Raw genomic sequence first — 10,190 nt, forward strand, 5'->3', positions numbered from 1 at the left:
AGAACCTAGCCCAGTGCCTGGCATGTAGCAGGCACTCAAGAAGTAATTTCTGGATGAATGAGAAGTGGAGAGCTGGCATTCCAAATTGAGGCATCTCTCACTTGTTAGCCACCACCTTTCAGAACTCTTCCCCTCCCTCTGTTCAGATTCAGGTTCCTTCTTTCCCTAGCAGTGTGGGCCCACCAGCTCTAGGAGGCAAGCTTAAGTTGATTAATCTCACTGATATTTCACCCTAATCATCAGCATTCTGTCATTGCACTCAAACCCTTAAAAAACAGACAACCAACACATAAGCAGCTTCCTGGTTTGCAGTTGGTTTCTCTGCCCATGATGTCTGTGATCCCTAGGCTGAGATTCCAGGCCCAGGACTGGAACGGCTTTCTCATCCTTTGGTACATCTCCCTGCCCTCTCTCCAGAGGCCCCCACCTGATCTGCTGCGGAGGGACAAAGACTGCGTAGGCAACGAGTCCCAAGAATTCCATCAGACGATGGAAATTGTAGCTCAGATTAGGAAAGTGCTCTTGCTATAGGCAGTGATTGGAAGAGAATCTTGGTTTCCTTTCTCTTTGGATTCCAAGATCTTTTCTTTTTTTTTTGGGATCCTTAGTTGTAGCACGTGGGTTCTAGTTCCCTGACCAGAGATCGAACACCAGCCCCCAAGTTGGGAGCTTGGAGTCTTAGCCACTGAAACACTAGGAAAGTCCCTGGTACCCACTTTTAAGAAGAGTTTTTTAAATTTTTTTAGTTCTACCACTTTATTGCTACCAACCCATCTCCCTCCACCCTCATGCACACATGCTCAGTCATGTAACCCCATGGACTGCAGCCCGCCAGGCTCCTCTGTCCATGGACTTTTCCAGGCAAGAATACTGGAGTGGGTTGCCATTTCCTTCTCCCCAAGATCTTTTCAATAACCTGTTACTTTTCTTAGATGGAGACAGAGAAAACTGGGATCAGACACCCCAAGTTGCCATTACCTCCAGAGTAACCGAGAACATGTCATTTAAATTCTCTGAGCCTCTATTTACCCATCTGCCTATTGGTACGCTTAGCCAGCCTCATGGGTCTTATATGTGTATATGTTTCTTAGAAGATCAGGCAAGGACTGATATAATGTTTATATAAACACCAAAGCAGCTTATTCTTTAAGGCCAGTTTCAATGTCCATCTACATCAGGCATTTAAAAATTTGATCTTCTATAAACATGCATCGCTGTCCTTAAAAGATGCTTATCCTCAAGCATCCGTTGTCAGCTTGCCGCATCTGATGGGCCATTTCTCCCAGCTCCAGGACATCTGGTGCCAGTGCTGACCTGTTAGCTTCCTTGCCCGTCCCCAGAGCAGAGAGATCTGGCCTCCAGCTTGATCCAGGCCACCATGAAATATTTAAGCAGCTCTGACAGCTGATAACTTATTTTGACTGGATTCTGCTAGCATTGTGGATTGGATTACAGACGAGAGGTCTGACCAGTTAAGAGAAGTCAGAGGTCTGAAGCAGGGCTGCCTGCGACCTGGAGTGTGTGCGTGCATGCTCAATCGCTCAGCCATGTCTGACTCTTTGCAACACTGAACTGCAGCCCACCAGACTCCTCTGTCCATGGGGTTTTCCAGGAAATTCTGGATTTCCCAGAACACTGCAGTGCATTGCCATTTTCTTCTCCAGGGGATCTTCCCACCCAGGGGTTTATCCTGCGTCTCTTGCTTCACTTGCTTTGGCAGGCAGATTCTTTACCACTGCACCACCTGGGAAGCCCATACAATATGGAAAATGAACACTAAAAAACAAATTGCAACTTAGGATGTTACTTTTTCAAAAAATGTAGACCTTGTAAGGTCAAACTTGCTGAAGCCCCCTAAAGCATTGGCCAAGACCTGAGAGCTGGCTGATTCTGGAGAGCAGAGGACTGCAATTCTAAGAGTCATAAAAATCTGGGTTCAAATCCAGCCGGGCCATTTTCTATCTCATCCCCCTGGTAAGTTATTGAGTTGTGCTTGAGACCCAGTTTCTCTGTCTGTAAGTCGGGGAAAACAAGGCTTATCTTCCAATGCTGCCATGAGGCCTCAAAGTGATAAGGTTATTTGGAGCTACCCGGTAGCGTCTTACTTTATGTAAATTTCCTTCTCCCATCCAATTCGGGGCTTATCTAGGTCAGCTTTAAGAGACAGACAGGCATTACCTGATAGATATAGGATCCCCAGGAAATGGAACCAAATTCACTCCATCCAGACACTTGGAACTTACCCCATACCCCCAGGATTTCTTTACCATTCATCTCACCCCCCACAAAGGATCTGAGGCTATTGACCATGAAGTGTGTTTATACACACTTTGTCAATAAAACAGGAGTAGGAATAAGAGCAACCTGTGTTTACAGAGTGCTTACTAGATACCAGGTCCTGAGTTAAGTGCCTTACCCTCATTACTGTTTTTCCAAAGATGAAAAAAAAGAAAAAAAAGAACACCCCAGCAAGAACACAGATTGCTAAGCAATGGTGGCCCATTTCTGGCTTTAATGCCAGTGAAATCCTGAGTTTGGGGTCATAGTTATAAAATAAATTGTTTCAATAGCAGAAAAAAAATAAGGGGGTTTGGACTAGAGAGCTTTAGAGTCACAATAACAAAAATAATTTTTCCTCCTGGAGTCCCAGCAGTGAAAGTGTTTCTGTAGCCGGGAGTTCAGAGCCATAAAATCTAAATGTCAGCAGCTCCTGCGATGCTGGGTCACACGCTACTCCTCTGACAGCCGGCCATCAGCTCTGACACTGGGGCAAAGCATCCAAGGTATTTTTTTATCCTCTTTATCATCTATCTCAGCCAGTGTTATGATGAAGTCTCTCAAGGCAAAGGTTACAACTTCAAAGCCATTCACCTATCATCACCCTTGTGGTTCCCTCAGGGGGCCCTGTAAGGCCAACTGTATACTCTAAATTATCCATCCGGTTATAGCCAGTTTGCACAATGGACACTTAGCTGTAGGAGAGAAGTCTGTGACTGAGGGCCCAAGGTTTCTCTGAGCTCCCTAGCAGCTCATTCCCAAAGGGAAACTCGGTGAAGTCCGGAGAGTGTGGATGCTTTGTCTTGGCTCTTTTGAAGTAGGCGCCATCTACCAGACTTTGGGATGGTTGGCTGCTTTTTTACCCCTCTGGCTGTGGCTTCTGTGGAGTGAAGATGGGGTCTGTCTTCCCCTTCCATGCAGACTGCCCATAGGATTTGATTTGACAGACCCTAGACCCCTCTCCCATCAGCCGCAGAATGTGTCAGTCGCTGTCCACCTGCCCAGATTCCACACCCACCATTTCAAGGAATCTTGACAAGTCCCCTTTGAGTTAGACAGTGCCAACCCTTGGACAGATGAGGAAAAGGAGGCTCAAAGAGATAAGGTGGGCGGTCCTACCTCACCAAGCCAGCCAGTGGCAGAGCCCAGGCCAGACCCCAGGTCTCCTGACTCCACTGCAGCTTCAGAGGATCCAATGCAGGGTTTCACTGTACACAGGGAGCTGAGCCTCAAGCCCAGGGCTCTAGTTTTGGGTTCAGCACTCACCCCGTAACACTACAAGACATCCTAGCTTCCATGCACTCATGTGATAAATATTTGCTATCCACTTTTCAAACATCAGGGTCTACAGGAGGTCCTGAGAATGCAGCTGTGAGCAAGACAGACAGGGTCTGTGTTTCTTGGGCTCACTTCTAGCAAGGGAGGGGGACTCTAAATAAAGAAGCTGATAAACTGACAATCACTGTGGTTGGGATGAGTCTCATGGTGGAAGTATGCAGGGGCTGTGGAGAGAAGAAGGGATGAGGGTGTGGGGTCATTGCTTTGGACAGGAGGTCAGGGAGGGCTTCTCTGAGGAGGTGACATTATCTGAGAACTGCATGATAAGTAGGAGGCAGATATGGAAGAGAGAACAGGATGGGGGAAGGCCTGAAGGTGGGAAGGCTCTGTAACAGGGACTGATAGAAGGTAGTGTGTCCAGAAGGTCATGAGTGAAGACAAGAAGGGCTTGGGGTGAAAGTTGGGCTTGAGGACACAGGGAGGGGCTGGATATTGTCCTGTGAGCAGCACAGAGACACTGAAGATTTTAGGCATGGAGGTGACATGAGCAGATTTGCATTTTAGAAAGAGTACTCTTAGCTGCTGCTGCTGTGTGTGTGTGTGTGTGTGTGTGTTGCACACGCGCATGTGCATGAATATGTGTGCTGGGGGTGGGGTGGGGTTGCAGGTGAGTGTCAGAGAAGGCAGAGAGAGGCTGCTGTGGGGGCCCCAGCACGTCTGGACTAGGGTGGCGGTAACGAGACTGGATAAAGGGGGCAGAGTGGGGTCACACTTAAAATTATCAGGACTTAGGGATGGTCTGAAAGTGAGCCGTGAGGGAGCAGGAGGTGTTCAGAATGACTTCCAGGCTCGGGCTCAAGCATACCGGGTGCGGAATAGACCTTCTATTTTGGGGCTGTCAGGATGGGACCGTGAGGGCAGGGCCAGGGGAAGATCAAGGGCCTTGCTGGGAGGCTTGAGTTTTGAGTCCCACCCTGCCCTGGGAGCCCTTCCAGTAGCAACCAGACCCGTCCGCCCACAGGGCAGGCAGATAACCATCCCCACGGTGCCCAGAGCTTTCCGGGAGCCCCAGCCAGCCAGGCTCTGCAGCAGCCAGGGCGCTGCACTCTCTAGATTGGGTTCCTGGAAAAACTGTTCAATTATTGATAAGGAGTCCTCCTGACATCAGTGAAAGATGACAAAGCTCTCTTCTCCCTTAAGTAGTGCCTCTCTGCCCTGCAGATCTGGGTCCTCCAAATCCGCAGTTGGAAGATGGGGGTAGAGGGGGAAGGGGCGGTGGAACAGACACAAGGACCCTCAGAACAGAATAATACCAATGACAAGACTGTAATAACTAACAGCTTCTGAACATTTGCTGTGCGCTAGGCAGGGGTCCGAGGGCCACAGATTTGTTAAGAACTCTAAGAAGGAAGTCCTCTAATTATTCCCACTCTACAGGTGAAAAAATTAAGGCAAAGGGTGGTAAAGTAAATTGTTCCACGTCACTTGGCTTGCAAATGGCGAAGCCAGGTTTAAATCCCGACAGTCTGGCTCCAGGGTCCCTGCAAGCCCCCTGCGCTCAATTGTCTCCATGTGCTAACCCAGGTGGGGAGCGGGAACTCACAGCAGTGGGGACTGTTTTGTCTCTCCTCATTTAAAATGAATTTATTAGATAGAACAATGTGGGAAATATTTAGCTAGGCTCCTGTTAGGGGCTTATATTCATTACTTAATTTGAGTTACTAGCCCTCTGTGAAATGAAGAATCTTGCCATGTCTATTTTATAGATGAGAAAACTGAGGGTAAGAGACATAAGAGGTTTTATCAAAGATTGGGCAGCTAGGAAAGAACAGACCTAGAATTTGGGCCTTGGTTATTTAACTCCAAGGGAAGAAACCTCTAACTTCTATAGGTAGATGCCTATCGCATCTATAAATTGGTCAAGTTCATTGAAAAGAATCTTACTGCTCGGACACAGAGCTAGGATATGCATTCTTAGGCTGTGAGGTGAACTGTATGAGCGTGTCCATCCCCACAGAAAGCCCAGGGAAAGACCCACTCAGAAGCTCAAATTCCAGCTGCTTCCTTGTTTTTGTTTTTCTGATTTTGGGGCGTGCCTGTCTTTTCCTGGCCTTAGAAGAAAGGAAGTTAGACCCCAGACCCATTTCTCTAAACTTCTATCAATTTACTGCTTTGAAATAGTTTGTTGTTTCTCTTTATTTTGCTCTCTTCAGCTATTTTCAATACCCCTCCTTCTCCTCCCTTGCCTTCTTGCTCATTCAACCGAAGACATTTACAAAGCATTTCCTCCGCAGCAGCTTCAGTGTTGAGCAAAGATCACTCATAGTGGGGCTACACGGCCAGTGCTCAACTCCCAGCTCTGCCCGTGACCTTGGGCAAGTTCTTTCCTGCTCTGCCGCCTTGTGAAAATTCTCCCCCTCCCAGCCGCCCCACTCCCAGCCGCCCCACTCCCAGCCTCAGTAGCTTCATCTGTGAGATGGGTTAATTGTACAATTGACTCCGCATGGGTTGCAGCAAACAGGAAAGCTGGTTGTGACTGTGAAAGTGTCTGATATGGAACGTGGTGAGCAGCCAGTTTCAGCGCATGCTGATGGACAGCGAGACTGGGTGTGAGAGGAGACACAGGGTCAGACTCAGACACTGTCCTTGAAGAGCTCCCTGCCTGAAGGGGAGACAGGGCAGAGGTCGACATGGCAGAGTGTCACAAGGGCCAAGAAGAGGCACTTAAAGTGTCCTGAGGACTAGCAGGCATTCTTGTGGCAATGCCTCAGTTTCTATAGAACAGCCTAGAAACACATTCCTTCTTTCTCTCTCTCTCCTCTCTGAGGGGTCAGGAAGATGTTTTTCTAGGCCAGATTCAAATCTGCCCTGAATCCTCTGTAAAATAGGGCAGAAGGTAATGAGCAGGAATCGAGGTGATCCTACCTGTGATTGGGGCCAGCAGGTTTAGAAGCAGCAGAAAGCTCCCTCGGGCTGGTGTCATCCATGGGCAAGAGCCAGAAGTCCAGATCTGCTCCGAGTCCCCACTCTGCCACCTCTTAGCTGTGTGATGTTGGACCAACAGCCCAGCACCCAGAAGCCCCTGGCGTATCACCTGTAAAGCAGAGTGAACGACAACAGCTCTACCTACAGGGTTGCTATGAGGATTGCGAGAGCTACGTGCAAGTTCAGCACATATGGAATATCTGTAACAAGGACCACCTTTCGCTCTGGTTTTGATGAGTGGGGTGTACTCGGGCCCCTTCTGAGACAGGTGGATATTATCGGCTGATTAGAATTTTGGCAGCTCCGCTGCAGGACAGCTAAAGGGTAGACACTTGACAATGTCATGTTTTCAGTATTCGGCAAAGGGAACTGGCAGCAACAGGTGTGCTCTGAATCAATGGGGGCAAGCCAGTCATTGGACAGCCAGGCTCCTGTACCCAGTTTAGAGCCAGGTTCAGGGGCAGAATCCAGCATCCGTCTCACCTGATCTCATCATCATATTGCAGGGTGGGTTTGGGGAGTCTAAACAGGAGGATCCCCACAAGTGCTGTAGTTGGCAGCAGCCGTCCAACTGGGGTGAGCACCATGAACACGCCAGGAGCATCAGTAATGTTCAGAATTTAACAAAGCACACACACAGACAAGCAGACACACACACACACAGACACAGACAGGCAGACACAGAGACACACAGACACACACACAGACAGGCAGACACAGACACACACAGACACACACACATACACAGACAGGTAGACACACACAGACACACACACACAGACAGGCAGACACACACACACACACAGAGACACACAGACAGGCAGACACACACACATACACAGACAGGCAGACACACACACACAAACACACAGACACACACAGACACAGATAGGCAGACACAGAGACACACAGACAGGCAGACACAGAGATACACACAGACAGGTAGACACAGACACACACACACAGACATACACACAGACACACACACAGACAGGCAGACACACACATACACAGACACACACACACACAGACACACACACAGACACAGACATACACAGACACACACACACAGACAGGCAGACACACACACACAGACAGGCAGACACAGACACACACACAGACAGGCAGACACACACACACAGACACACATACACAGACACACAGACACACACACAGACAGGCAGACACAGACACACACAGAGAGACACAGACACACACACAGACACAGACAGGCAGACACAGACACACACACAGACAGGCAGACACAGACACACACAGACACACACACACAGAGACACAGACACACACACAGACACAGACAGGCAGACACAGAAACACACAGACACACACAGACACACACACAGACACACACACAGACAGGCAGACACACACACACACAGACACAGACAGGCTGACACACACACACACAGACACGCTCCACCGACTTCATTCAAGCAGTCAGCTCACGCACATGCATGAAGCTGCTGTCCAATGACCAATCAAAGGGTATCTTCTGAGCAGGAAGGGAACGAGCATAGGCCGGGGAGGTGGGAGTCTGTTCAAATCCAGGCTCTACCTGTTTCATCTCCCTAAGCCTCAGTTTCCTCATTGGTATAAATGGAGATAATAATGGGGGCTGTAGAGAATATTAAATTAGAGAATTGCTATGAAGATGACCTAACACTGAGCTTGGAAAGTGGTAGAGATTTAACAAATGCCGGTTAAACTGGAAGGCGCTGACGACTAGAAGGAGGACCTACAGATTTAACGGATATTGTTGAGATCCAACTGTATGTCAGTTTCCTGTCAGGTACCAGGCATATGGAGATGAATAAAACATGCCATCGTGGGGTCTATATTTTAAACAGTGGGACACACGCACAAAAACATCAGGAGAGACATCACAGAAGTGAAATTTATGCCAGGTTTTAAGGACACAAATGGGTTTGTAGTCAGGGACACTCCTATGCTTGTGCTTTTGGCTACTTCTAGCTTTTAACAGCTCATAGATGTAGAGAAAAAAAAAAAAGAGGTTCAATAGTTGATTCAGTTTGAACTGGTTAAATATGAGGGACAGAAGCTGAGGTCAGGCCCCCAGTTTGGCCAGCAGGAGTCTAGTCATGTACCAGCCATCCACCTCCACAATCCCAGGAACAGACATTCAGGTCCTCAACTATTCTTTGCCTTTCAATCTCCAGTCCTGGCGGTAAGGGGCAACAGCCTCGATGTATTTCCAGTTGAGAACTAGTGCTCCTGAAATCCTCCATCTGCCCATCCAGACCACACTCCACGCTCTTTCACCTGTTCTACGCCTGCTCCAGGTGGCTGACCTGGTGGATTTGAATCAATGAGCACCTCATCCTCTGCTTAGGCTCCAAAAATGGGGAGTCTGAAGACGGGATGGGGAGACAGGAGCAAATCGAGGTTGGGGATATTTATTCCCCTGACTCTGCCTTGCTGGGCTGTGTGGGTTGGGTGAGTCCCTCTATCCAAGGCCACAGCTCCTGCCGGGTGGGACTCCCACACAGTACTCTATCTCAGGGTTCAGGTCACCGCTTTGTCCCCTCTCCCTTCAGGCCTAGGGAAGGTGACAGCCCTCAGCTATTCCCAGCCTCTGGGGAACTGCACTATCTTTGTGGTTCCCCCACACCTTTGTAAATGGCTCCTTTATTAAACTCTCCTCGAATTGCCTAATTTGAGCGTGCCATCTGTTTCCTGCCAGCCCCTGACTGACACCTCCAGGTTCTCAGCCTGAAGATCATTTTGCTCTGCGCATATATTTTTCTGGCCCAGTGGAAAATAAGGTTGGAAATTTGGCCACGATGAAGCTGCCCTTCAAAATCTTTGCACATCCTGTTTGCTCTTTGGTTTGGACCAGCCACAGTCTCTTTTCTTCCCAGCTCTAAGGAAAAGTGGTTTTCAAGCCTCATCTGAGATTAGGAACCTCAAATGCATGTGTGGACAGAATTCACATGAACCACTGGGGCCTATTCATCTACCACGCATGGAGGTTCTCAGAATTAATTTGCAATTATACATGCCAAGCCCTCAGGAGAACACCTGGTAAACAGTAGGCATTCTCAACCTGATTTGGTTGTATCACTGGCTTGACTTTACTCCCTGACGATTCACAGATTCACACAGATACTGTCTCAGACATCCATTCTGCTCTGTCGCCTTGTCGTTTTACATCTGCAACATGTAGAAATATAATTCACTTTTACTTGAGCTCCTGTGGTAGAGTGGGATTGACAGTGACTAGACATGCTTACTCTACCCACTCCCTGCCTCATTTACCAACTTGTGACCTTGAGCCAGTTACTTAAGGCCCCTGTTAAAGCCTGTCTCCTCATATGTAAAGTGTATACAATAGGGGTCCCAACCTTAGATTTGTTGTGAGGATTCCGTGAATTAGTGTGTAGAAGAACTTACATAGGCTTATTACAATTATCCAATTCTCCTAGCCACCCCAGAGATACATGTGATTGTCAGAGCTCTGCAGATCTGTCTGGCTCCAAGGCCTGGTGATAGCACACTGTTTATGAAGCTGTGGGGAGTTCTAGGAGGGATGTAATGAATACATTAACAATGGCTGCTCTACCATGTTTGCCAGGAATTATGCTAAGGACCTTACATACGTTACCCTGATT

Source organism: Cervus canadensis, chromosome 16, assembly GCF_019320065.1.
Source record: "Cervus canadensis isolate Bull #8, Minnesota chromosome 16, ASM1932006v1, whole genome shotgun sequence".
Taxonomy (NCBI): domain Eukaryota; kingdom Metazoa; phylum Chordata; class Mammalia; order Artiodactyla; family Cervidae; genus Cervus; species Cervus canadensis.